This window comes from Megalobrama amblycephala, linkage group LG1 (assembly GCF_018812025.1).
Source record: "Megalobrama amblycephala isolate DHTTF-2021 linkage group LG1, ASM1881202v1, whole genome shotgun sequence".
Lineage (NCBI taxonomy): Eukaryota > Metazoa > Chordata > Actinopteri > Cypriniformes > Xenocyprididae > Megalobrama > Megalobrama amblycephala.
Genome location: NC_063044.1, coordinates 9,820,352 through 9,846,431, shown reverse-complemented (window position 1 = coordinate 9,846,431; position 26,080 = coordinate 9,820,352). Strand labels below are relative to the sequence as shown.

General features: G+C 36.1%; 1 protein-coding gene and 1 pseudogene across 1 annotated transcript in view; one reads left to right on the top strand and one right to left on the bottom strand.

Annotated features, from left to right (window-relative positions):
- Positions 1–26,080, bottom strand: part of LOC125280859 (gastrula zinc finger protein XlCGF57.1-like) — a 1,316,469-nt gene that overhangs the window by 62,381 nt on the left and 1,228,008 nt on the right. The gene's annotated exons all lie outside the window — the stretch shown is intronic.
- Positions 20,333–26,080, top strand: part of LOC125242807 — a 267,069-nt pseudogene continuing 261,321 nt past the window's right edge.

The following is a 26,080-nucleotide window of genomic DNA, read 5'->3' as shown; positions in this document are numbered from 1 at the left end:
TGTTGTCGAGTCAACAGGTGACGGCGCCGTGAGACGGGAGGATGAAGGCCGGGATGGGAGAGATTCTGTCCGTCCCCATTCACCAATAACAGCAGATTGTCAGTGAATCCCAGCTGTCTGATGAAAGTTTGTAAAACTCTCCGGTGTAAAATTATCACTGCAGAGACTAATTGAATCCATCCCTTCTTCATATCAAATTTAAATAAGGAGAACAAGCTTCTTTTGTATATTATCGCAACCAGGTAATATGCATTTGCGTGATGAAGGCATTACTAGCTAGCAAAATGTAGGCTGTATAACTAACAGCATTGACACTCGAGATTAAGTGAACTGCTGTAGCGTTAGGGGTGGTGCCATGCTCGATTAGTCTAGTGCGTCAGTTATATAGTGTCATCGAGCCCCCAGTTTAGCTCCGCCCAAAAAATCCTGAGCACAGAATTGGTGAAAAATTGTTTAACACTCTAACTTCACAATTCATTACTACATAGTTCAGTCTTTGTAATGTTTTTGCAGCAATACATTTGTCACATTTATAATGTGTTTAGAAACAATTCTCAGAATTGACTTTAATGCTCTGCCGTGACACTTTAAAGTCCCTGTAAAGTCGACTAGTCAGTTCAACCCCTAGTGCATAGTTAATAAGTGCGATGACATCATCCATAGCAACAAGGTCAACTCCACCCTTTCTCTTAGCTTAAGATTTCTCACTGTTTGTAATGGTTGGTTTTAGCAGCTTTGTGAAAAGGTTTTAAAGGATTACTTTTAAATAAACTTTTCCTGATAATTTACTCACCCCCATGTCATCCAAGATGTTCATGTCTTTCTTTCTTCAGGCGAAAAGAAATGAAGGTTTTTGATGAAAACATTCCAGGATTTTTCTCCATATAGTGGACTTCAATGGAGCCCAAATGGATGAAGGTCAAAATTACAGTTTCACTGCAGCTTCAAAGCATTCTACACGATCCCAGATGAGAAATAAGGGTCTTATCTAGTGAAACCATAACTCATTTTCTAAATAAAATTAAAAATTATATGTTTTAACCATAAATGCTCATCTTGAACTAGCTCTCTTCTTCTTCTCTATTTGAATTCCAGCAGTGTAGACACTGCTAAGTGTATTACTGCCCTCCACAGGCCAAAGTTTGAACTAATTGTTATATACTATTGAACTAGCATATTGTATATGACAATTTAGTTCAAACTTTGACCTGAGGAGGCAGTAATACACTTAGCAGTGTCTACACTGCCGGAATTCAAATAGAGAAGAAGAAGAAGAGAGCTACAGTGGGTTCCAAACGGGATATATCGCTCTCCGAAGGGCACTTTGGAGTGAAAACAATCATGGCCGCCATATTGAAGGGTCGTTCCAAACCGAAGTGCTCAAAACTGGCCACTTCAAAGGGCCCTTCGGAATGAAGGATTTCAAAGGGTACAACTGATGGACACTTCGGGCCCCCATGATCCTTTGCACAGGAAAGTTCTTTGACGTCACAGAATGGTTACAGGAGGTTAGGAGTTCGATTTTACCTATAAATGTATGTATAGTATTTTTCTGTACTATTGTAATATTTATATGAGTTAGATTTAGTAAATTATTATGGTCAAAACGACAGTGTACTTCAACAAAAATACTTTACAGCTCCCTTTATTAGTCCATTCAAATGTTTCAAATACATAGACACAATATACAACATGGTGTAATAAACCTAAATAAATAAACTAACGTTAAACAAAGGGCGCCGCTTGCACAATCTACTCCTCCTTGATTGTCTCGTTAAGATGACGCAGAAGTGCGTTCCAAAAAAAGAGGGTTTTTTTACCCCTACACCCTTCATCCCTTCGAAGCTCTCACTCCGAAGGGGAAACCATCTGAAAGGAATTAGGGCATAGGGATGAGCCCTTCCGAATGGAACGCAGGGCTTCTTCAAGATGAGCATTTATGGTTAAAATGTATAATTTATTTTATTTTTTTTTTAGAAAATGAGTGATGGTTTCTCTAGATAAGACCATTATGTCTTGTATGGGATCGTGTAGAATAATTTGAAGCTGCAATGAAACTAATTTTGACCTTCAACTGTTTGGTGTCCATTGAAGTCTACTATATGGAAAAAAATCCTGGAATGTTTTCATCAAAAACCTTAATTTCTTTTCGACTGAAGAATGAAAGACATGGACATCTTGGATGACATGGGGGTGAGTAAATTATCAGGAGTTAAAAGTGGACTAATCCTATAAGTGAAAACTCTTTCCTAAGAATTTTTACTGCTATTTAGGAGAACTTTTAGTTGTAAGATAAAACATTTCGTGAATACGGCCCCAGGTATATTGGACCAGGTTTGGTGTTAAAGTCTGCAGGACAGTGGTTCTCGAGGGCCAGAGCTGAGATCACCTACAATATGTTATGAACATGACTTTCAGAGAACCAGATTGACTGCTAGATTGATCACTTACAACAGTGGTGTCCAGTCCTGGTCATGGAGGACCAACGTCCTGCAGTATGTAGCTCCAACTTTCTCACACACCTGCCTGTAGTTTCTGGTGATCCTGAAGACCTTCATCAACTGGTTCAGGTCTGCTTAATGGCTGGAGGCACAGTTAATTCTTCAAACAAGACTAGATGGCAATAAATACTGAAAAGAGAGAGGACAAACAACATTTAATGGTATAAAGCCAGTTTAAAAATTGTATTCATGAATATGTATAATAACATCTGAGAATGTACACCACTGTACTGAAAAATACAGTATTTGCCATTTAAGTGAGGATCATCTCATTTTTAAAAAATGACACCCGAAATATTAACAGATAACATAAGCAAAATCTTCATGAAAATACAGTTATATGATGCAAAGAAAGTTTTTGTAAATGTGCATGACAAATCTACAATGCAAAAACTGAGAATGTGTGACTGAGTCAAACAGTACTTACAGAGCAGAACCAATGATCTGATTACACACAAGGAAGAGGGAGAAAAAGAAACAAAAATTAATATATCAGTCAAATATTGCTCTGTATGGATGAATGTGCTGATTAAATGTACACATTCAAGTTTTATATTAATATTTTAGTGATTTATTTCATGGCCTAAATGTTTTACTTCAGTTATATCTTTTCATAATTAATTAAATATTACAGATGGTTGATTTAATTTGACAGTTGAATATAGGCCAATGAGTCCTCTCTCTCTCTTTCACTCTCTGTCCCCGCGCGTGCACGCGCCAGCTTGTGAGTGAGACAATACGTACAAATTTATTGTAAAATCTGTTATTTTTAGGTCACGATAACATGATAGTAATATGACCGTAGCTTATGTAACGAGATTTAATAAGGGTGTGCAGCTTAGTTATTGTATTTACGTCGCTGTTTAAAACTTTAATACAAAGACACAACTCAGCCCGGCCATCATGGCTAGCTCAGTCGAGTCATCGCGTAAAAACAGCAACGGAAAAACAATAATAAATCAAATTAACACCGAAATGGATGTAAAACAATTCAAGGTAATGAATTAATGCGGTTTTTAAAGTATATTACCTCAGATTACCAGAAAATGAATTGTCCGAGCGGCTAGTCGACCGTTATAACCGTTATAATTTAAACGCAGCAAGCTAAATAATATAACTTACTCATCAGATAAACCACTAAAGCGGGTGTAATTTAATTCCAATTAATTATTTCATTACCATTTCGACCTGTTACACTAATTTTAATAGAAAACTCAGAAATTACTATAGAAATATAAAAAGCTTACCTGTTTGCGGTACCAGTCGATTCCGGAATGACAGTTCATGGATGCTGTTCCAGCAGTCTCATTGGTTAGAATTAATCACGTGATGTCATATTATTAATAATTTATATTTATTTATTTATTTATTGCCATTTCAGAAAAATAATATATTAATATTGTGTGTGTGCATTATATATATATATATATATATATATATATATATATATATACACTACCGTTCAAAAGTTTGGGGTCAGTAAGATTTTTTAATGTTTTTAAAAGAAGCCTCTTCTGCTCACCAAGGCTGCATTTATTTGATAAAAACAATAAAATTAAAAATACAGTAATATTGTGAAATATTATGACAATTTAAAATGACTGTTTTCTATTTTAATATATTTGAAACTAATTTATTCTTGTGATCAAAGCTGAATTTTCAGCATCATTGCTCCAGTCTTCAGTGTCACATGATCCTTCAGAAATCATTCTGATATGATGATTTGATGCTCAAGAAACAGTAACTTTTGATCAGTTTAACTCATCCTTGATGAATAAAAGTACTGATTAATTTTATTTCTATCCCCTAAAAATAAAATTAAAATTCTTACTAACCCCAAACTTTTGAACGGTAGTGTTTAATGTTACAAAAGATTTAGATTTCAGACAAATGCTGTTCTTTTGAACTTTCTATTCATCATAGCATCATGAAATAAAAATGTAAATAACTGTTTTCAACATTGATAATAATCATAAATGTTTCTTGAGCATCACATCATCATATTAGAATGATTTCTGAAGGATCATGTGACACTGAAGACTGGAGTAACGATGCTGAAAATTCAGCTTTGATCACAGGAATAAATTACACTTTACTATATAATGACATAGAAAACAGCTGTTTTAAATTGGAATAATATTTCACAATATTACTGTTTTTGTTTGTATTTTTAATCAAATAAATGCAGGCTTGGTGAGCAGAAGATACTTCTTTTAAAACATTAAAAAATCTTACTGACCCCACACTTTTGAATGGTATATACACACACACACACACACACACACACAGTTGTCTCAGTCTGACTTTATTGGTCTGGGAGCAGCTACAAACAGGTAAAGACAGTACTTGTCTTACTATCTTGTTGACTGTGTGCAGTTTTAGTTATGGGATGGGCAATTGAATGTAATGACATTGGTGACATTTTACTAGATTGTTAAAAATAGTTTGATTAACCCTGTGCCTTGAGCATTTAATCATAAAACAATGATTTAACATGTACTGTGCTGTGAACATGGGGGGTTGCCCACAGTAAACCTGCTAAGGGCCCCGGAGCTAAGGGCCCCACATGGGCTAACCAACTGGGGGCCTGTGTGGGTTTTCATGGGGCCCCAAAGAGTTTGCTATGAGTTTATGGGGACTTTCCATATACATAATGGTTTTTATACTGTAAAAAATTTATATTCTATCCCCCTACACTAACCCTACCCCTAAACCTACCCATCACAGAAAACATTCTGCATTTGGGAAAATGGGACAAATATGACCTATGAATATGATCTAATATGACTTATATGAATGAACAATTTTGTGTGAATTCTATTAAACAATACATATATTTAACAGTATAATTTCTACATATTACATAAGGATAAGCTTAATACCATTAAACAATTTAAACAATTTAGTTTGTGAGTCATATTTAATCTATTTTGTTGTGTTGCAATAATTGTAAAAATAAATAAATCTGCATCTAACCTAAAAATTGTGTATGTGTACATCATTAAATCAAACTAAAGAAACCACTCAATTTATTGGAGTTCTAATGGTTCATACTGGTGTCCAGTAGATACCAACATGAAATCTATAGGTTACCAAAGATGTTCTGTTGGTCCTTAATGGTATCCAATAGGCAAAATATGCTACCAATAGAAGAAGGCAAATTACCAATAGAAACCCACTTGGACCATTATATTTTCCATTAAAACCAATACAGGCAAATAAGCAAAACTTGCCACCAATAGAAAAAAGCAAATTACCCATACAGACCCACTAGGACCATTACAGTTTCCATTAAAACCATTAAAACCATTACAATTTCTGTAATGGTTTCTATTGTTTTTTTCAGCAGGGCAGACTCTATACTGATTTTTTTATTATTTTTTAAATGGCGTTTATCACGTTTTGGAACCAAACTCTTCACATGCGTGTCTGTGTGTGAAACCCTTCTGTTATTATACTTAGGCAAGCATACCTGAGGACATGTGACCTCGTAATGGCTTTTTTTTGTGTCCACTCTCTGTACCACAAAATGTACACATCTGTGTACAGGGCAAAGACCTGCGCATGAAGTGAACTACAATTGACTATAGTATGTTCTTAACATTCACAGTGAAATGTGACATTTCTAATGAGGCAATTACATAAAACACTGATTAGTCATCGAACGGTTAAGGTTTTACATTCTGAGTTTCTGCAGCAATTTGAGCAAGTCCACAGTTCGCAGCCTTTAAATAATTACACAAACTTTAATATACAGAAAATGAGATGATTGTAGTGTGAATGTGAGTATATTAAACTGTGCACTGTGTCTTACTTATAAATATTTGTAAAGCAAACATAATTTTAAGCACACTTACATTCAGTGATGGGAATAACGGCGTTATAAATAAACGGCGTTACTAACGCCGTTACTTTTTTGAGTAACGAGTAATCAAACGAATTGCTTTTTCTCCCGTTACAACGCCGTTAGCGTTACTGACAAAAAAAATGCCGCGTTACTATAATTGAGCTCACTGAAGCGGTTTTCATCCGAGTACGCTCTCTCTCAGCCATAGGACCTGCAAAGTTTTTTCTCTGGTGTGTACTGCGGTTAGTCATACACAAATATAATTTTAAACTGATAATAATGTATGATGCGCTGTGTGTGTGTGTGTGTGTGTGTGTGTCTGTCAGAGCATGTGCGCAAAGCGCGAGCTCAAACCAGAATACCCTTTTTGATGCTTGATCGAAAATATTTGAAATGAGTTTTTGGTAGCACTTTATTTTACAGTACGTGTACTTTCCTGGTACATATATAGTAATTATGTTGTACATACAGGTAAAAGAGTGGTAACACAAGGTACTTACCTGACATGTATGTACATGGGAACTAATAAGAAACACTGCTGTACTTTCCAATGGTACATACATGGTAACTACTTTGTACCTATAGACAAGTGTCGGGTAATAACAGGTGCTTACTTATAGTGTCCGTATATGGTAACTAACAGACATATTACTGTACTTACTAATGGTATGTACATGGTGAATATTTTGTACTTACAGACAAGTGTGGGTAACAACAGGCACTTATGTGTGGTAATTAGTAAGACACATTACTGTACTTACTAGTGGTATATACATGGTAACTATGTTGTACTCACGGACAAGTGTGGACACAAATAACAGACACTTACTTAACTACTGTGAAACAAATGTGCTTACCAAAATGATACACTGCAGTAACTATACAGCACTTCATAGTGTTAATACTTATCAAGTAGTAATTTTAAGGAAGGCTTTTGACACATGACAACTGAGTATACCAAGTACAGTAGTGTTACTGATCTGTATGTATGTCATCAAAATACCCCTATTAAGTGAATTATTGTCCTGTAAAGATTAGGCAAGTTGAACCGCAAAAGTATATCATCCAGTACTCAAGAAGTATCTTGTACCATGCAATACCTCACCCTAAGTAATGTGTAATTTACGCATTAACTAACTGGTATAGTCACTAGTATGTTCATAATAAGTACATGGAAATAGGACTGTAAAATAAAGTGAACCCTTGTACATAAACATTACATAGGAATTACCGTTATCTCATGAGAATACATGTGTATTTTTACATAAAATGTGGTTTAACCACACGTACGTTTTCATACACACAAAAACATACATTACGTATTAACAGCAATAATAAGTCATGTAACGTAAAGTTTGAATGTAAATGAATTCCCCTGTAATAAAATCATGGGATTAATGTTTTAAATCTGTTGTATGTATTCAATTGTCATATCAATACATGTTTTCAGTCACATTTTTTGAATACAGTTTACTCATCTACTTAATATGAAATAACATTTCTGTTCATGACTTGTAATATTTAGTTTGTTTGCTGTGAGACAGATGTTTTCTCCTATGCAGCGACTGACAATACAACCATAAGATACATCAAAACACAACATGTATTCACAAATCACACCCATTTTATTTGTTTGCTGTACTCCATATCTTTAGAATCCATATGTTTGTAAGGAACTGATCCAAATTCAGCCCTTTATCCATAAATCTTCATCTTCATTCTCAGCAGCGACGTCACAGTCAAAGCTCGCGCTCGTTATAATTTAAATTTGAAAGTAGCGCCACCCTCGAGAAGCGTTACGACATGGTTTACGGCACTGATATCGAACCCTCATTGGCTCTCACCTGCTTCGTCACAGATTGCGACATGCCGTGTTTCAGTGGATTGACATTTGAATGAGTGCGCGCCTTCACGTAGAGAAGCCGGATTCATCATATTCTGCTCTGTAAAAAAACTATTATTTACGGCCAAAGAGGACTGCGACTGCAACTCATCATCATTTGAACTACTTTTGGTACAACATTTTCGCAATAAATAAATTGTCGTGATTACGCTTGTTTTTCTGTCATTCTTTTATTTAAAACAGTACGGAGTTTTAATAAATGTTTATGGGTTACTTTAAAGGTAGGTGTAGGATTAGCAGCTCAAAATATCGTTTTGATGTTATATTTTTAATAAAATTATCATTTTCATTTATGAAAATGTACGTTTTGTGTCTTTGAAAGCTACGTATGCTCTTACCAGGTGTAACTTGCACATTAACTGGTATACTGGTAATTAACTGGTATAGTCACTAGTACGTTCAGAGTAAGTACATGGAAATAGGACTGTAAAATAAAGTGAACCCTTGTACATAAACATTACATATGAAGTACCAGCTCTTACCAGGTGTAACTTACACATTAAATAACTGGTATATTCACTAGTATGTTCAGAGTAAGTACATGGAAATAGGACTGTAAAATAAAGTGAACCCTTGTACATAAACATTACATAGGAATTACCAGCTCTTTAACCTTTGCAATAATAAGCTTAAGCATTTTAAACAATTAGTAAGTACAGTAATGTGTCTTACAAGTTACCATAAATAAGTGCTTGTTACCCACACTTGTCTGTAAGTACAAAATATTTACCATGCACGTACTATTAGTAAGTACAGTAATGTGTCTGTTAGTTACCATATACGGACACTATAAGTAAGCACCTGTTATTACCCGACACTTGTCTATAGGTACAAAGTAATTACCATGTATGTACCATTGGAAAGTACAGCAGTGTTTCTTATTAGTTCCCATGTACATACATGTCAGGTAAGTACCTTGTGTTACCACTCTTTTACCTGTATGTACAACATAATTACTATATATGTACCAGGAAAGTACACGTACTGTAAAATAAAGTGCTACCGAGTTTTTTTCTAGTCGACTAGTAGTTGTTCATTTAAGCTATTAGTTGACTAATCACATTTATATTAGGCTAATTTAATTTCTTAAATACTGGAGAGAATAAACCATAATAAGGAGCGTTTACATAATATAGGCTATATAGCACTCAAGTGCACGCATAATTGCCATAAAGAACCGGCAAAAGTAATGATTATGAGTGTGACAAAAACAGCAAGGAGACATTTTAATTGTTTATTAATAAAGTAATGTTTTCTGAATCAGTGTCGGCTGCAAAGATGAAGTTGACATTGCTGATTCTCATTGCTGATCATCTGCTCATATGGACGCGCCTAGAGAGATAACGCACATTTAATTCGGATTAGGCTACATAATCAGAGTAGCCTCTTTCTTTTCGTTTTTAATTACTTCATTTTCGTTAAAGTAGATATTTCAAGCGTTCTATAGATATATTTCTCATGTCTGCGAGGCAAGCAGCCTCTGAGTTTCGGTTCATTTAGCCTATAAGACGCGCTCCAGTTCACGCGCCAGTGATCGCGCCCGCGCTTCCATGTCATGATTTTATTGTCTGCTATATTTGCTTGTTATATATTAAATCCAAGCAACTGGTTGATGAAACATTGATTAAAATTAAGATACAATTTTTACAAAACGAAATTCACTTTAAAGAAAGGCTTTCTACAAAGCAAAACTTAATGAAGTGGTCAAAATCATGTCTGACCCACTCCATGTCTCCCGATATATTTGCGCATCTTATGATGCATCTTACTCATGCTCTTCACTTTTCATAATCGAATAAATGGATTTAAAACATAACATAGGACTATTTAAACATAAATATGAAACTACGTTTTCTTTAATAGCTACCAACACAGTACAGAGAAATTTCATGTCGTGAGCAAGAGCAGGTCAATGTAATGCAATAGTTACTTTCCCTGGTAATTAGTTACTTTTATAATGATGTAACTCAGTTACTAACTCCGTTACTATTTGTGAGAAGTAACTAGTAACTATAACTAATTACTTTTTTAAAGTGACGTGCCCAACACTGCTTACATTATCATTTAACCAAGGCAAACAATGTTGCCATTAACTCCGGTGATGAATTTTAAAATTAATTAAACTAAATTCTATTCATAATGTAAAACTTTTACATTTTTAGAGATTGCCTAATGCCAAAATGTTTTCTTTGTTCACCAAGTAATTTATTGGTCAGGCATTATTGTTAACTCGCAAGACTGTAAGCAGAAAATGACAATTTGATGGATAATTTAAATTATTTCTGTAATCACATTTAGGTAATGCCTGTTTTCACCAGGTCTTCATTTTGTTTTGGTTAAGTTGACAAATTCAATATTAAAAAAAAGAAAATTTCAAATATTCTTTAATAAATTGTATGTACACATTACTTCTCTATGTAAGTATTACATAAATACACAACTAACTGTTAAACTGATTTAATGTTATGTAATTAATTACTGTATTAATTTAGTCTCTCACTTTATCCCTTGTATGATCTTCACAGGGCTGAAGCCAATCCCAGTTTCTATTAATATAGTACACAGTTCTAATGGATCACTTGTTGAAATAAGATTACAATTAAATGTTTGTTTATAAAAAAAAAAAGAAAGTAAGAGAGAGAGAAAATATTACTCTTAGTACAACTATAATTTAATGTTAAAACAGAAATTGATTAATGGTCATATTTATTTTTAACGTGTTTGGTAGCATTAAGATCAGAGCAGCATTCATTTATGGTAGGGAGGTGATAAAACATATCAGACTTAATGATTATTTTAATTACTTTTATAGATTTCAGAGAAAAAACAAACAAAGCAAAATGTATTAACATTTTAAGTTTTATGTAAATTTAAAATTAACATGAACTTGTGTTGTTCAGTGTTCATGTAATTCATTAACATTAATAGGGCCTTATTCCAAAGTGTCACCAATATTATGAAAATACCAATGGATGTATAAAAAGTTCAAAAATGTATATGCACTTGGTACACACTCACAAGAGTAGAAAGATGAAGAAAAATCCATTATAGGGAATAATTTGGCTACATGATGCATAATGTATGTTGTGTACCTCCACAGTTGAACAGCTGGACGAATTGAATCTTGCAGCAGGTCTGAGAGTCGCCTTGAGATGGGAAATCTCAGCCTGATCTCCAAACTCATCTCAAGCAGGACCTCATCACCTCAAAAACAAGTCTCTGATGGGAACCTCTCCATCGGTCACTCATGTCATCCTGAGTACCTGCAACTGCATGATCACAATGTACGACTGTTGTTAATGCAGGTGAACACAATCACAGGTGCTTAGACACAACTGATATAACATTGGCTGGGAATCTGAATAAAATGTGTCTTTAATCAAAACATGAGTTTTTAATAATGAAAGCAAATGAGCAAAAATGTGTGGGTATATAATTTTCATTTTGGGGAAAAGAAAGTTGAATTTAATTATTGAATACAATTGTATTAGCTCAATTTTTCTATTTCTCCTTTCAGGGAGATCAATCCTCCTCTTGTGAACAGATCTTCCTCTTCCCCTGTCATGAGGACTGAGGAGGTCTTTCGCTTTTTCTTCTTCTGCCTCTGGCAGCGTGAGCCATTTTAAATTTCTTTGCACCAGGGCCAAGAAAAATACACTCGTGTCCAAATTTTAAGGACAGGGTGTGTGTGTTTTTTTTTTTTTATATATATAATATAAGCCTCCCCCTTTTCAAAAAGTGGGGTGTCCCCATCAACTGCAGCTATAAATGCTCTCTCACCATTGGTGCACTTATAGTGGCTGTTTTAGGAGACTTGATCTCAATTTTGTTTTTGGACACCTCATAGGTTTTCACACAGTGGTTTGTGTGGTTGTCCACACAGATGAGCCTGGTGGGATTGGGCCGGCTATATGGAGAGCTTGCAGCTGACATTCTGGAGGGTAAGAGAAAATACACATTGATTTAATTAGCATCAGAAGTCCAATAGCAATTCAGTATGCAAATTATACAACTACATCTGTGTCCAATAGGTTCACCATTCAGTTGGTTTAGTACAGGTGTGTCAAACTCATTTTAGGTCGAGTTAAAAAAAAAAAATACTTCAGAAAATACACTTTTCTGCTAGAAAACTTCCTCTCGGACCAAATTCTGATTAATCTAACTCATAATTTGTAAAACATGTCAGCCTGTCTCGTCACTGTCATACAGGCCTCTATCACTAATTTTATTGGAAGAGTGTATTTTTTTAGTTGTGAAGTTATAACTTTTACACAGTTTGTAGAAAAGTAAAAAGTCTCAGCTCAGCTGGGTGTTGTTGCTGCTGAATGATGAAATGAGTGGGGGTCAGTGGTCTTGAACTTGGCAGCAGTCCACCAAGGCACATCATGACAAGATAGTAACCTTCAGGCCAATTATTTTTTTTCTCCCCTCCCCTCTCCCTCTCCTACCTCAACCTCTCCCCTCCCCCTCTCCCAACAATGTTCATTGTACATTAACAATTAGTCAAGATTTAATTTTTCTTTTTCTACAGTACTTTGGACACCTATTATAATTATGTATTTATTGAAATGAAATCATTTTTTTATTATAACTTGTATTAAAATAACGTATTTTTAAATGAATTGTATTCATTATAATGCATGTATTGAAATGAAATTATTTTAAATGGATTTTATGTAATTAACTTATTTTAATAAGTTAATTTAAATAAATACAATTCATTTTAATTAATGTATTTATTATGTTTTTAAATCTATTTTAATGAATTGAGATGAGACTGCGGGATCTTTGCGTTACGCAAGGAAATCCGGTTCTCTTGCCAATGATCTCGCTTCTGTCAGGTAAAGTAAGCATCTGAAATTTATGACAAAAAATACGAGTTGTCTTTTCAAATTCAAAAAAATAATTAATTAATTAATTACTTTGTATAAAGCCTGATCATGAGTAACGTAGACTAACCATGTTCCGTACACTTTTCGCCCTTCACCGCACATCCGCGACCACTCTCATTGTTGAGAGCCAGACAAGCAAGTTTGTGTGATTGCTAGCTAAAATCAAACTGATAACAAAAACAAACTATTGAATATATATCAGTGTGATAACTACTACCTTAAATGACCAAAACCATCTTTCGCAAAATTTTATTGTAAGTGTAATTAATTTTATTTATTTTGTGCCATTTGTTTGCATTGAGAGGGCGGGGTTTATGACTTGTACTGCATCCAGCCACCAGGGGGCGATCAAAGAGCCCGCTGCTTCACTTTCCAGGAAGTATGAGGCAGACCCGCTTAGAACCCAAGAGGCGACACATATTTTTTGGGTAACAGCCACTAGATGGCGCTCCGGTAGTGCGGCTGACATTATGGGGTGAAAATACTAACTGGACCATAGAATCCTTCACATCTTATGCACCCAAAATCGTCGAATTTCACTGCCAAATCAGAAGCACAATAGAAGAGGGTTTTTTTAAATTAATTCACCGGTAAATGTTGTTTTGTCTTATATATGTTTTATTTTAACAGCTGTGGAATCCAACCATTCAACCATCTGAGTTAATGTAGTTATACTTTGAATATTTCCATTTTGTGCAACTTTACACATTTATTATTAATAATTAATACATTTAAGATCATCATGTTTGCAGCGAACAATATATTTCAAACCTAGTGGAGTAATAGTAATAATATCTAGGTCTGAATTAAAATATTTATATATTGTACGTTTTAATGGATCATGCTACAAACATAATGATCTTATAATATATGATGCATTGCTGTGTCCGTTATCCCATAATACTTCCCAATGTAGCCTTGGGAATAAGGCTTCAGTGCAGTTGTTTTTTCTCAGAATAGACAATAATAACATAAGCGTGAATAAGTCAAGTTGAGCTGATGAAATGTTCAATAAACAAAGAATACTATTATATTTTATTAGCCTTTATATTTTTGCAGCCTATTTTCGCTGATATATCAGTGTTATTTGCATTTCAAAATAGTTTATTTTCCTTTAATTCTGAAAAAAGACACAAAAAGCAACACAATACCTTTAAAAAGCGTGAAAAAAAGAAAAACCGCACTATATAAATTGAGCGTGAATAAGCTACAAATGCGGAAGCGTTGCGTTTTTTAAAGTGGACCGGATAGCTTCAATAAGATGCTACGAATAAGAAACTGGATTCAGCCTCGTTGTGCAACGGCCAAACAGGAAATTTCCAGGGCATACGCGTTCCAAAATGTCACTCTCCACACAATCTGCTTCTCTCTGAACCTTTTTGTTAGAAATATACATGTACACCATGTCACATTAGCTTAAGCTAATGCTAAAACACGTCATTAACATTCATTGGAATGAAACTGGGGTACGCATACCCCTGGGGGTACGTGAGGTGACAAAAGGAGGTACGCGAACAAAATGCTGAGTAGTTCATTTAATTCTACCTTAAAATAATATTAAAATTGAGCATGTATTTCTAACTGCCAAAATGTCATTTAATAAAATTACCTCATGTTTTGCAGTCAAAAATGACTCTATCCACACAAGCAGCATGCATATGATAGATTGCGTGCAGTCTGCTGATATAAATCGCGCTAAATTACTGTCGTTCTCGACAATGCAGCTTTGTAAAAGTGGGAATTTAGCACTTACTCGCATGAAGGAACAAATATAGACACAGATAATGGATTCGTTTCGATTTAAGACTCAAACTTTCTCCGATACAAAAACATACCTTGTGTGAGTTCTTGTATTTAATGATGATAACGAGCAAGAATGCAATTGTTCCCAAATATCCACATGACTGCAAACGTGGCATTATTATACAACAGGTCAAAAAACAAAACATACATTTTAAACACAGTACTGTCAGTATTTACTCTATTTTGCAATGAAATAATAGTTCTAACGAAAACCACAGCCGTCTGTGTTTCGCAAACAATTCTGCAGCTTTAAACGAATCGTAAGAGTCAATGATTCTGTGATTCATTCACAGCCACTTGCTTCGTTACTGAATGAATGACTCGATGATTCACTCATAAATACAGTGACTTGCTGCCACCTACTGGCGGTTTTAGTTTAATATTTAAAAGTTTTACTTAGTTTTACAATCATTGCATATTTCTCTATTGAACATTTTTTATTTAAAACGGTATTTATTTTATAAAGTTATTCAGAAAGGTAAAAAATGCACCGGAAAATCAATTTAGGGGGCAAATATTGTCCCTTAATGGAAAAGGTGTGACTGCAGTCTAAGTGGAAGAGAGGGGGTACGCGGAAGGATGGTAATCCCTTCAGGGGGTACTCCGAGCTAAAAAGTTTGGGAACCACTGCTCTACATAATCACATACAAATAATTTAGAGACGTATAAATCATCCTTACATTACTTTTCTCCGACTTCAAAGCACTGGATCTCCTGGGATAGCGAGAAACGTCCGTTTTCATTAGAGGTTAGAGTTAGTTAAAAAAAGCAAAAGTGGCTTTTTAATGCTGGCATCGCAAGGACGGCATTACTGCTTTCCACATTGATAACACGGCAACTGTGGGAAAGACCTAGAAGGCAGGAGTGGTGGAACCAAGTCCACACATTTGACGAAAAGGAGTGGGTACACAATTTTCGTGTAAACAAGACAAGCTTTGAGTTTTTATGTGAGTGCTTACATGCGCATCTCCATCATAAGGACACCCCATTAAGAAAAGCATTCATCTCAGTGCGCAAACGTGTCGCCCTTGCTTTACGGTGGCTAGCCACGGGAGCCGTCTACACTGTCAGAAAAAGGTATGGTGCTTGTCACTGGGGCTGTACCCTAAGGTACAAATATGCATTTTTAAGGTACAAATACACACTTTTAAAGTACAAATATGTACCTTTAAGGTTCTAATATGGACCATTTAGGTACAAAAATATACCTTTTCACTTTTGTACCTTAGAATGGTAAGGATCCAAGTAAGAAGAAGCTGGAGAGCGAAGCCCATGATCCTGAGGATGAGTAGGTACAGACATACAGGTAGATCTTTCCTGCTAAGCCATTGTTCAGGCAGCAGTGCCTTAGTAGGAAACCAACTAGGTTTATCGCCCAATTATCTGTCCATTTCGTCATAAAATGGACAGGTCATTCTATCTTATCCGCTGCGACTATTGTGGTCCTTCGTCTCCTTATACTTTGCTTTGATGTTTTTTATCTTGGGTTGGCATTGCAGCCTGGTTCGTCTGTATCCACCCTCATGCATGGCATGTGATATGTGTTCATAAGCAGGGCGATTTCTGTACGAGCCGTGTAATTTGGCCTGAATTGACGCCTCTCCCCATAAAGCAATTAAACGTGAAACCTCCTCCTGACTGCACTGACTTGTAAGAATGATTTGAACATAAATGTTGTAAAATTCTTGCGTGCAACAGGTGTGAAATGACGACGTTCAACGCAATCTGAGGCTGGAGTGACATAATTGCGAAGGGGAATCGGATATGCATGTTTAGATGTAGGTCGCATGTCCAGAGATCGGATATGTATCTGATTTAAAACCACATTTGGAAGTGGCTCAGATCGGATGCGAAAAAATCGGATCTCGTGTGGATTTTTGTCTTTACACGTGTGCAACTAATTCCGATCTGTGTCAGATGTGAGCGAAAGATCTGATTTTTTGTGCCAGTGTAAACGCAGCCTAAGATGACAGATTCCCAAGGTGGGAAATTTACATTTTCAGAGCAACTAGGACATTTGAAGAAAGTGGGCTTCTGGGTGTATTGTAAAGAGTTTTGACAGAAAGCCGGGTAAACTGACACACCAATTTCAGGACTAATTAGGACCTTTCTGTCAAGACTGCAGCTGTGCACAGAGTCTATACAGGGGGTAGTGCAAATGAAAATGACATACTTGTAAACACATAGCATCAGTCTTCTCCAATGTGATTTTTTCCCTAACACAATCCATTATCAATCAGGATATTTCAAACAGTTCATTCTTCACATTCTAGCAGCAGTCTGTTAATCAGTTTTCTAGCAGCAATGTGACACCTGTGTAAACTTTCTACCTGTGTGCAGATGATTGGGACAAATTGAACTTGTCTGAGATTTCGCCAAAGCTATTCTGGTTTGCCATGTACCAGAGGAAGAGTTCAACCTGTAAACAGAGAATGTATCCCAAATTATCACAAAGGGGAAATGTATTTGATGTATTTAACTGTGGTATGGCTATTAAAACGGCAGCATTTTCACATAACCAGTCTTTAATCGGGGCATAGACCTACCTTTTTTATATAGGTCTTGAGAGGAATCTCAACATCTCCATCATGCTGGTCCCCTTTCAGACCATGCTGTGTCAGGACCTCAGTGAGGTAAGACAAACTGTGAATGGGTGACCCGAAGATGGCGGTAAAATGTCTGCTCATCCATATGGAACAGAAGCTCCCATTCTACGCCAGTCTTATAAATCATTGTCTGTGTCAGGACAAACTGAGCAATTGCATTTATGAAAAGTAAGATAAAACAGGCTTAATGAATGAATAGCAAAATCTTCATAATGGGGTTCATCCTTTAGGAGCTAGGCCATTCACTTCACTGTAGGATATTGAATTTTTAGTCTTCACCAAACTGTGTGTAGGATATTGGGTGGCATTTTTGTGACATATCAGGACACGTGTATAATGACATGGGTATGACATGTTTTGTTTACATCCAGCAACCACAACTCATTGGAAACTTTATTCTGTTTCTTCATTAAAATAATGGCAGATGTCTAGAAAAGTAGTAAAGAGCTGTAAGAAGAACAGCTGAAAGCATAAAGACTGAAATAAGCAGACATAAACACCATCAAATCCTCTCAGTCTGTTGACAGCAATGAAAGGAGCTTTAAGTGTCAATTTACAGCAGATCTGAAGACATCAGCATAATAAATGAGGTGAAAACAGGAACTATTGACATGAAATAAAGAGTGTGAGATAATCTGATGATGATCTGAATGTCTTGTTGAATGATTGTTGATAGTCTGAGGATCATCAATATTTTATTCTGAGTGTTTGCTGTTAGAAACTGATTATTGGAGTCACGATATGTGAGAAAATCCTATAAACTGCTCTAGTGAAAGACAATACTGTTATTTCTCACAATATGACATTAATAATACAAAATCAACACACACTCACCATCATCAACCACTAAAGATGAATAACTACAGAGATATGAACTCAAAGTTTGATTTTCCAATAATAAGTACATTGATTGCAGTAGTGAAATTAGATCAGAAGAGACAATGATCGCAAAACCTTTTGAAATAAAGAGCAGCACAAAGTAGAGTTAATAATACAGAATCATCTCATATTTAAGATATCAAAGCAGTGATCTGTATTAAATCCAGTATAATCACCAGTATAGGCTACATGTAGATTAGAGAGGATGAATTAAAGTGTGAACTCAATTAAGTGAAATACACTAAAATGAGTTTTCAGAAATATAAACCAGAATGGGAGTCTGAGGAGTGAAAGGTTTCCTCAGATGAACTGCATTAAGTGAAGATTATAGAGCTTTTTAGCTTAAGATGATTTAAGTTTGATCTGCTTTGTATCGTCGTGACCAATAAAAAAGTGTTTATATTATTATGACCGCCTCCTGTGAGACTTTCCTTAAACTGAGCCTCAGAACAGAAGCTCAAGAGAGTCTCTCCATCATTCCTGAAGATCTTCAGCTGCGGCGGGTGAGAACTTTATGATTGAGGCAGATCTGACTATCCTGACCCTACCTGAATAATCACAGGGTTAAAGCTGAATGATTAAAAGACACACCGACTGACAGTATATGTGACATTTGTGTGTGTATTGTAATATTTATGTTGTATAATCTGCAGATTAATATGAGCTTTGTTCAGAATTACTTCTCAAATTATTATAATGAATGTTATCATAAAATCATACAATGTTTCATAGTTATTTAGAAGTAGTTGATGAAGATGAGTGTCATTAGTGTTTGTTTTTGTATTATTGGTGTCATGTTGTGAGAAATAACAGTATTGTCTTTCAATAGATCAGTTTTATAGTCTTTTCTCATATATCCTGACTCCAACAATCAGTTTCTAACAGCAAACACTCAGAATAAAGTGAGATGATCTGCTAATGATCTGAATATCTTGTTGAATGAGTGTTGATAGTCTGAGGATCATCAATATTAACATTATAAACTGCTGAAAACACTCTTTATTTCATGTCAATAGTTCCTGTTTTCACCTCATTTATTATGCTGATGTCTTCAGATCTGCTGTAAATTGACACTTAAAGCTCATTTCATTGCTGTCAACAGACTGAGAGGATTTGATGGTGTTTATGTCTGTTTATTTCAGTCTTTATGCTTTCAACTGTTTTTCTTACAGTTCTTTAAAGTTAGAATTAGAAACAAAATATATAAAAATGCTAAATTCAATTAGTTTAAGGGTGAAATACAAAAGGGGTTAATATAGCAAAAAACAACTTTTCAGGCATATTTAGAACAAGAATCGTTTGACAACATTCAAACACTGTATTGAAGGATCACAGTAAAGCACAAAATACTCTTTGTCATTTTAAATCTTTATTCTTTGCCACTATCCTTCAAACCACTAGCTTTCACATATTTGTCACCAAGAAGTTTTTTAATAATTTAAAATATAATGAAATTTAGTATGATCTCTTACTCTTTTATATACTTTATTAAGTACTGGTCAAAATAAATGTTGTTTCATTTTTACATAAATATATCTGTTACACTACATGATGATGGGACATTAATACATTTGGTTTTCACAAAAGTAATTTGAAACATTAAAATAGACACTTGCATTTAATGGGTTTTCTATTTAAATTTACTTTTGTACATTTAATTTGATGCAGATACTAAAATTTGATTTCTGGTCTTTAACCCTATAAAAACAAACACAGTAACTGATATTTTTGATTTGGGCAGATCAGCTCCTCCAACCAATCTGTGGTTCAGTCAGTGAAGCTCCACCCACTACAGGTCACTATCAACGAAGCTCCTCCCACATCAGTTCATCAATAAATGCTGAAATATTCCCATCAGATGAGCACTGAAGCATCAGGAAGAGCTGAAAACTGCAAAGAACATGAGTGATCCAGAACCCTGCAGAATGAAACACACTGAAGATACTGAAGAACAAAGAGGTTGGTGTTTATTCTTCATCCATTCATGATGCTGAACAACATTCATGTCAGAAAGATTCAACTGCACATTTAGACAGTTAAAGTACTTTTCTAACAGAAGCTCAGTAAAGGGAAGTTTGAGAAACTTTCATACTGATTGTCAGCATCAGATCAAACCAAATATTTACGTATTTTACATTTATTTCAATATCTGCTTCACAATTTGCAGGAGTGTTTCCAGAATTTAGGCATTTTCAATACAGTTTTCAACACTGTTATTTTTAGGAATAAATTGTAACACCAAAATGTATGAAGTGAATGAACTTTCCAGAATGGCTGACAGGGTTGTGAGTGTAACTTGAGCAAAATCTCTTCTTACAGTAACTTTGGTAACAGGGTTGATGAATGCAGTCATTCATTTGTGTAAAAACTGAGACAATGGATTGAGATTATTGTCTTGTCCTCCCATCATGCTGTAGAGAGAGCCCAGATGATGTAACTTCCTGGGCGTCACAGTTTTAAGAAATCCTCTGGTTTTGAAAGGAGGAAAATCATGTCAGAAGTAACAGGGTTGAGTGGATCATGTAGGACACTGATAATAACACATTTAAAGATGCAGTCAGTCTAGACTTTGAGCATGTGAACTTTCTACAGATGCTGAAACGATCATGATGTGATGTCTCACTCTTTGAATCTCTTTTAAAAACATAAATAACAAATAATAATCACTCCAAAATTTAAAAATATACAATCTACTCCACGTTACTGCAAACTTCACTTGATCTTGTGTTTCTGGTGTCCCACATTCACATGTTCATGAAAGGAAGTCAGTGGAAGGAGAAGTCTGCTGTGAACGACCCTTAATAATTACACAGTTTTCAGGAAAATTAATTAAATATCAAATGTCAAAATATGGCTGTTAATATCACATTAGATCATTTTGTCATTGATCAAATATATTACTCAAAATATTTCAGAGCAATGTTTTCTTTATTTTCTTAATATTATTTATAAATTATTAAGAATTATTTAAGGGAAGGTGGCAGAGCAGCGATTTGGGAAATTCTGTAGCCAGAAGACGTCCATTCAGTGCTGATTGTCTGAATTCAGTAAATCTTGATGTAAAAACATTTGAAATTAGAGTCAGATTAAACGAGCAGCTAAAGTAAAATTGAGACTAAATTCTAAAATTAAGTGAACTTCACAGAAGCGCTGAAAAGACGTACACACATTATACCTTCACCAGACCACTGGATTCTGTCACTGGAACGACAGCTGGTCCTTTACGATTGGAAGATTAATGTTAAAGTTTCAGGGACATATGCAACTGATTTATGCAAATGCATCAAAATAATCATAATGTTTTGTAGCAGTTGTCTATCACAACAAGTCTCAATTTTATGACCTTTAACTTCATATTTCTCTCTTTATTTTGATTTATTGAAAATGAAATTACTTTTTTCTCTTTCATTTCAGAGCTGATGGAAGTGAAGGAGGAGAGTGAAGAACTGAGTGAAGTGGAGGAGGAACATCATGACAAACCTGGAGAAAAACCTTTGAGTCGCTCAAAGACTAAAAAGACATTTCTAAAGAAAAGAAGAGACAAGAAATCTACAACCTGCACTCAGTGTGGAAAGAGTTTCTCAACCAAACAAAATCTTGATGTTCACATGAGAGTTCATACAGGAGAGAAGCCGTTCACATGTGATCAGTGTGGGAAGAGTTTCAAACAAAGAGGACATCTTAAGGAACACATGAGAGTTCACACTGGAGAGAAGCCACACACATGTGATCAATGTGGGAAGAGTTTCACACAAAGAGGATCTCTTAAGAGTCATATGAAGGTTCACACTGGAGAGAGACCGTTCACATGTGATCAATGTGACAAAACATTTATTAGGTCATCAGACCTGAAGAGACACCTGACAGTTCATACAAAGGAGAAGCCACATTCATGTTCTGTGTGTGGAAAGAGTTTTTCACTGCTGTATAGATTACAAGAACATGAGAAAACACACACTGGTGTGAGAGAGTATGTGTGCTTTGAGTGTGAGAAGACTTTTACTACAGCAAACCATTTAAAAGTGCACCAGAGAATTCACACTGGAGAAAAACCTTTCAAGTGTTCACACTGTGACAAGAGATTCAGTGATTCATCATCTCTGAAAACACATGAGAGGATCCACACTGGAGAAAAACCTTACAAGTGTTCACACTGTGACAAGAGATTCAGTTATTTATCACATCTGAAAACACATGAGAGGATCCACACTGGAGAAAAACCTTACAAGTGTTCATACTGTGACAAGAGATTCAGTTATTTATCACATCTGAAAACACATGAGAAGATCCACAGCAGAGAAAAGCCGCACACATGTGATCAGTGTGGAAAGAGTTTCTCTTTTAAAAGTCACCTGAAGATACACATGAAGATCCATGCAGTGGAGAAACCACATCACCACAGTCTGAAATGAAGTAGTTAATTTTTATGTGCTGAATAAAAAAAAATCTCTTCTGTGTAAGTTAGCCACAGCCAAATCTCTCCTCTCCAGCTATAGTTGGCACCATGGGCGACAAGTTTTATTTATTTTATTTTTTTTGCAGTTACAAACGTCTTTTTGTACCTGCATCAGCAAATTATTCACAAAAATTTTAAGCAAACAAGTTTAACCCTTTAACGACCCAGTGGTCCGCTGGCGGGACTGATAGAGTGTTATAAGGTTAAACAAGTTGCTTTTTTAAATGAGGAGTATGTCATCTAACTACTCTTTTATTATGCTCGCAGTGCATCGGTTAAATGAATTGAGATATTAATTTAATAATAATAAAAGTAGCATAATAATAACAAATATTTAACAGCCCTGCATGCCCATCCGCTATACACCACTGTGAAGGGATAAATGGTGTTCAGGCACGGCATCAAAGCAATTTACCTGTTTAATCCAAATCCACATGCGTGACTGTTCAATATTCAGTACTGCAATGTCTGAGTCTCTCCAGTCACATGATGTTTCTCATGTGTTTTCAGTCGGCGCAACAAAGAAACGTTTACTAGACTGTGGACTAGCTTTGCTCTCTGAACAGTAGCAGCCTGCAGCTGATTTTTTGTGATTACTGAAGCCCCGGGTAAACTTCGGCCGTCCGCGTTTGTGAATTTGACGTTCGTAATTTTCTTCATGTGGCAGGCTTGTGGCCAGCTGCACACCCCGTCCGCATGCAGCCCAAATTTCGAGACCGTACAGATGGTGCACATGCAACATCGCATGCGCAAGCAAGACGGAAGAGCCCACTAGGTGGCAATACGCACGGTACTGAGCACAATGTGCAGTCGTCAAAGAAGAGTGTGAAAAGCGATTCAAAAACAAGACAAATAAACTCAGAGGCATGCTTTCCCCATCGTTTTTTAATTCCTGTTCTCTTGGTGCCCAGCAAATGTCCCATTGATGACATGATGTCTGGTAATAGTATAGAAATTTTTTTATTGCGCATGTGACGAACTCGGTGATCCACTTGCATCTGTGGTTTAGTATACTTTGAAAGATGCACGGACACGACTGCATGCGAGACGTGTCCAGGCGCGGAAAGTGAAGTATACACGGGGCTTGATGTCGCGCTGTCTTTCCGCGCTTACGGTCAAAGAATTATCTTTGAAAGGCTTGCACACTCAACTGTGCGCGAGATGGAGCAGAACATGGGAAATGACTTGTACCCGGGCCTTAACCACTCCAAATTGTAGTGAACTGGAGCTGACAGCTCTCTTTGGGAAAAATACCCCCCCCCCCCCCCCCCTCCAATGTCCTCCATGTTATTATGTCTTGACATGTAGTTTTAACTGATGCAAGAGGCATTCTGGGATAGCTTGCTGTCTCAAGTCCCCTCGATAAAAGTCAGATCAAGAACACATCCAGGGATTTGAACTATCCTTGGCTAGATGTGAACTTTGAATTGGATCAGTACTCGGGCAGCAACTGATGACGTTTCACAAGAACAGATATAAGAACGCATATTAAAAAATGGATAACTAATGAATGAATGAGGCATTTATATAGCACTTTACTATGTACTACTGTACACCATAAGTGCTGTTGCTCCTCATCCACAACCTGGATAATTCAACAGCAGACACAGAGCAACAGCACCAAGATCAAATCTGTGGTTTATTGATAAAGAAAGCGCCTATTTGAAAAATTGATCTGACGTTGTCGGAGTTGTGAGATCCAGATGATCACTGGGCGTTCAGCGCTCATGTACCCCACTGAGAGCAGCCTTACATCGGCTAGTCCTTCTGATGTTTGCCGCTGACACTGATGACTCTGTAGTGGTTAAACATGAGATATAATTCATCTTTTGTAACAGGCAATCTTTGGTCTCATTAATCTATAATTTGTTCCCTGGAAAATTGTTTTGGCTGAGGGTAAAGTAAAGTTTCATAAGTTTATATATTTAGGCTATTTAACTTTACCGTTGTAGTCTATTAGAGTGCTGACTTTGAACGTTTGACTGAACTGTTTGCTTTAATTTTTATTGTAGCTTTTTATACCTGTAAATGTAAATGTACCTTTTGCTTATATTTTTATAATGGCTGTTATTGATCATTAAAACTGACATTTAACAAAATGAGACAGAGTTGTGTTTTATGATTGCAAACTATATGCACATATTGCCTGAACCACATATGTTTAATATTTTTAAAATGTAAATGAAAAGAGGAAGTTTTATAGTTCTGGTTTATACCATTCTGGTGTTTTATAGTTTGTTTGGTTGTAAATATACATGTAGTGAAGATAATCATTGACTGTGTTGCCTGAACCACATGCATGGGTATTAATATGTTAATTTTATTGTTGCCTAAAATATAACATACAGAGATAACTGGAGTGGCCAGAATATCAAATGTCAAGTGTCCCCAACTAAGCAAGCCAAAGGTGACAGCAGCAAGGAACCCAAACTCCAACAGGTGACATCAGGTGGCAAATAGGTGTTAAAATGGAGGAAAAAAACCTTGGGAGAAACCAGGCTTAGTCGGGGGGCCAGTTCTCCTCTGGCGAACAGTGCTTTGTTACGATTCAGGTAACTATCATAAGTCCGATAGGATCGCAACATTTAAAGTATTTAATCCAGTTCCATCCAGTTGAGGATCGTATTCATCACGCCGGTATGGTCGGTTTGTTGAGGAACTGTGGCACTGGCTGTCGTGTTGATGAGGCCTTCTCAATGGATGATCTAGTTGACTCGATCTCTGCTGATACTTCAGGGCTGCGTTGTGGTCGTGTCCAATTGAGGATCGTATTCATCACGCCGGTATGGACGGTCTGTTGAGGAACTGTGGCACTGGCTGTCGTGTTGATGATGTCTTCACAATGGATGATCTAGTTGACTTGATCTCTGCTGATACTTCAGGGCTGCGTTGTGGTCGTGTCCAGTTGAGGATCGTATTCTTCACGCCGGTATGGACGGTTTGTTGAGGAACTGTGGCACTGGCTGTCGTGTTGATGAGGCCTTCTCAATGGATGATCTAGTTGACTCGATCTCTGCTGATACTTCAGGGCTGCGTTGTGGTCGTGTCCAATTGAGGATCGTATTCATCACGCCGGTATGGACGGTCTGTTGAGGAACTGTGGTACTGGCTGTCGTGTTGATGAGGCCTTCACAATGGATGATCTAGTTGACTCGATCTCTGCTGATACTTCAGGGCTGCGTTGTGGTCGTGT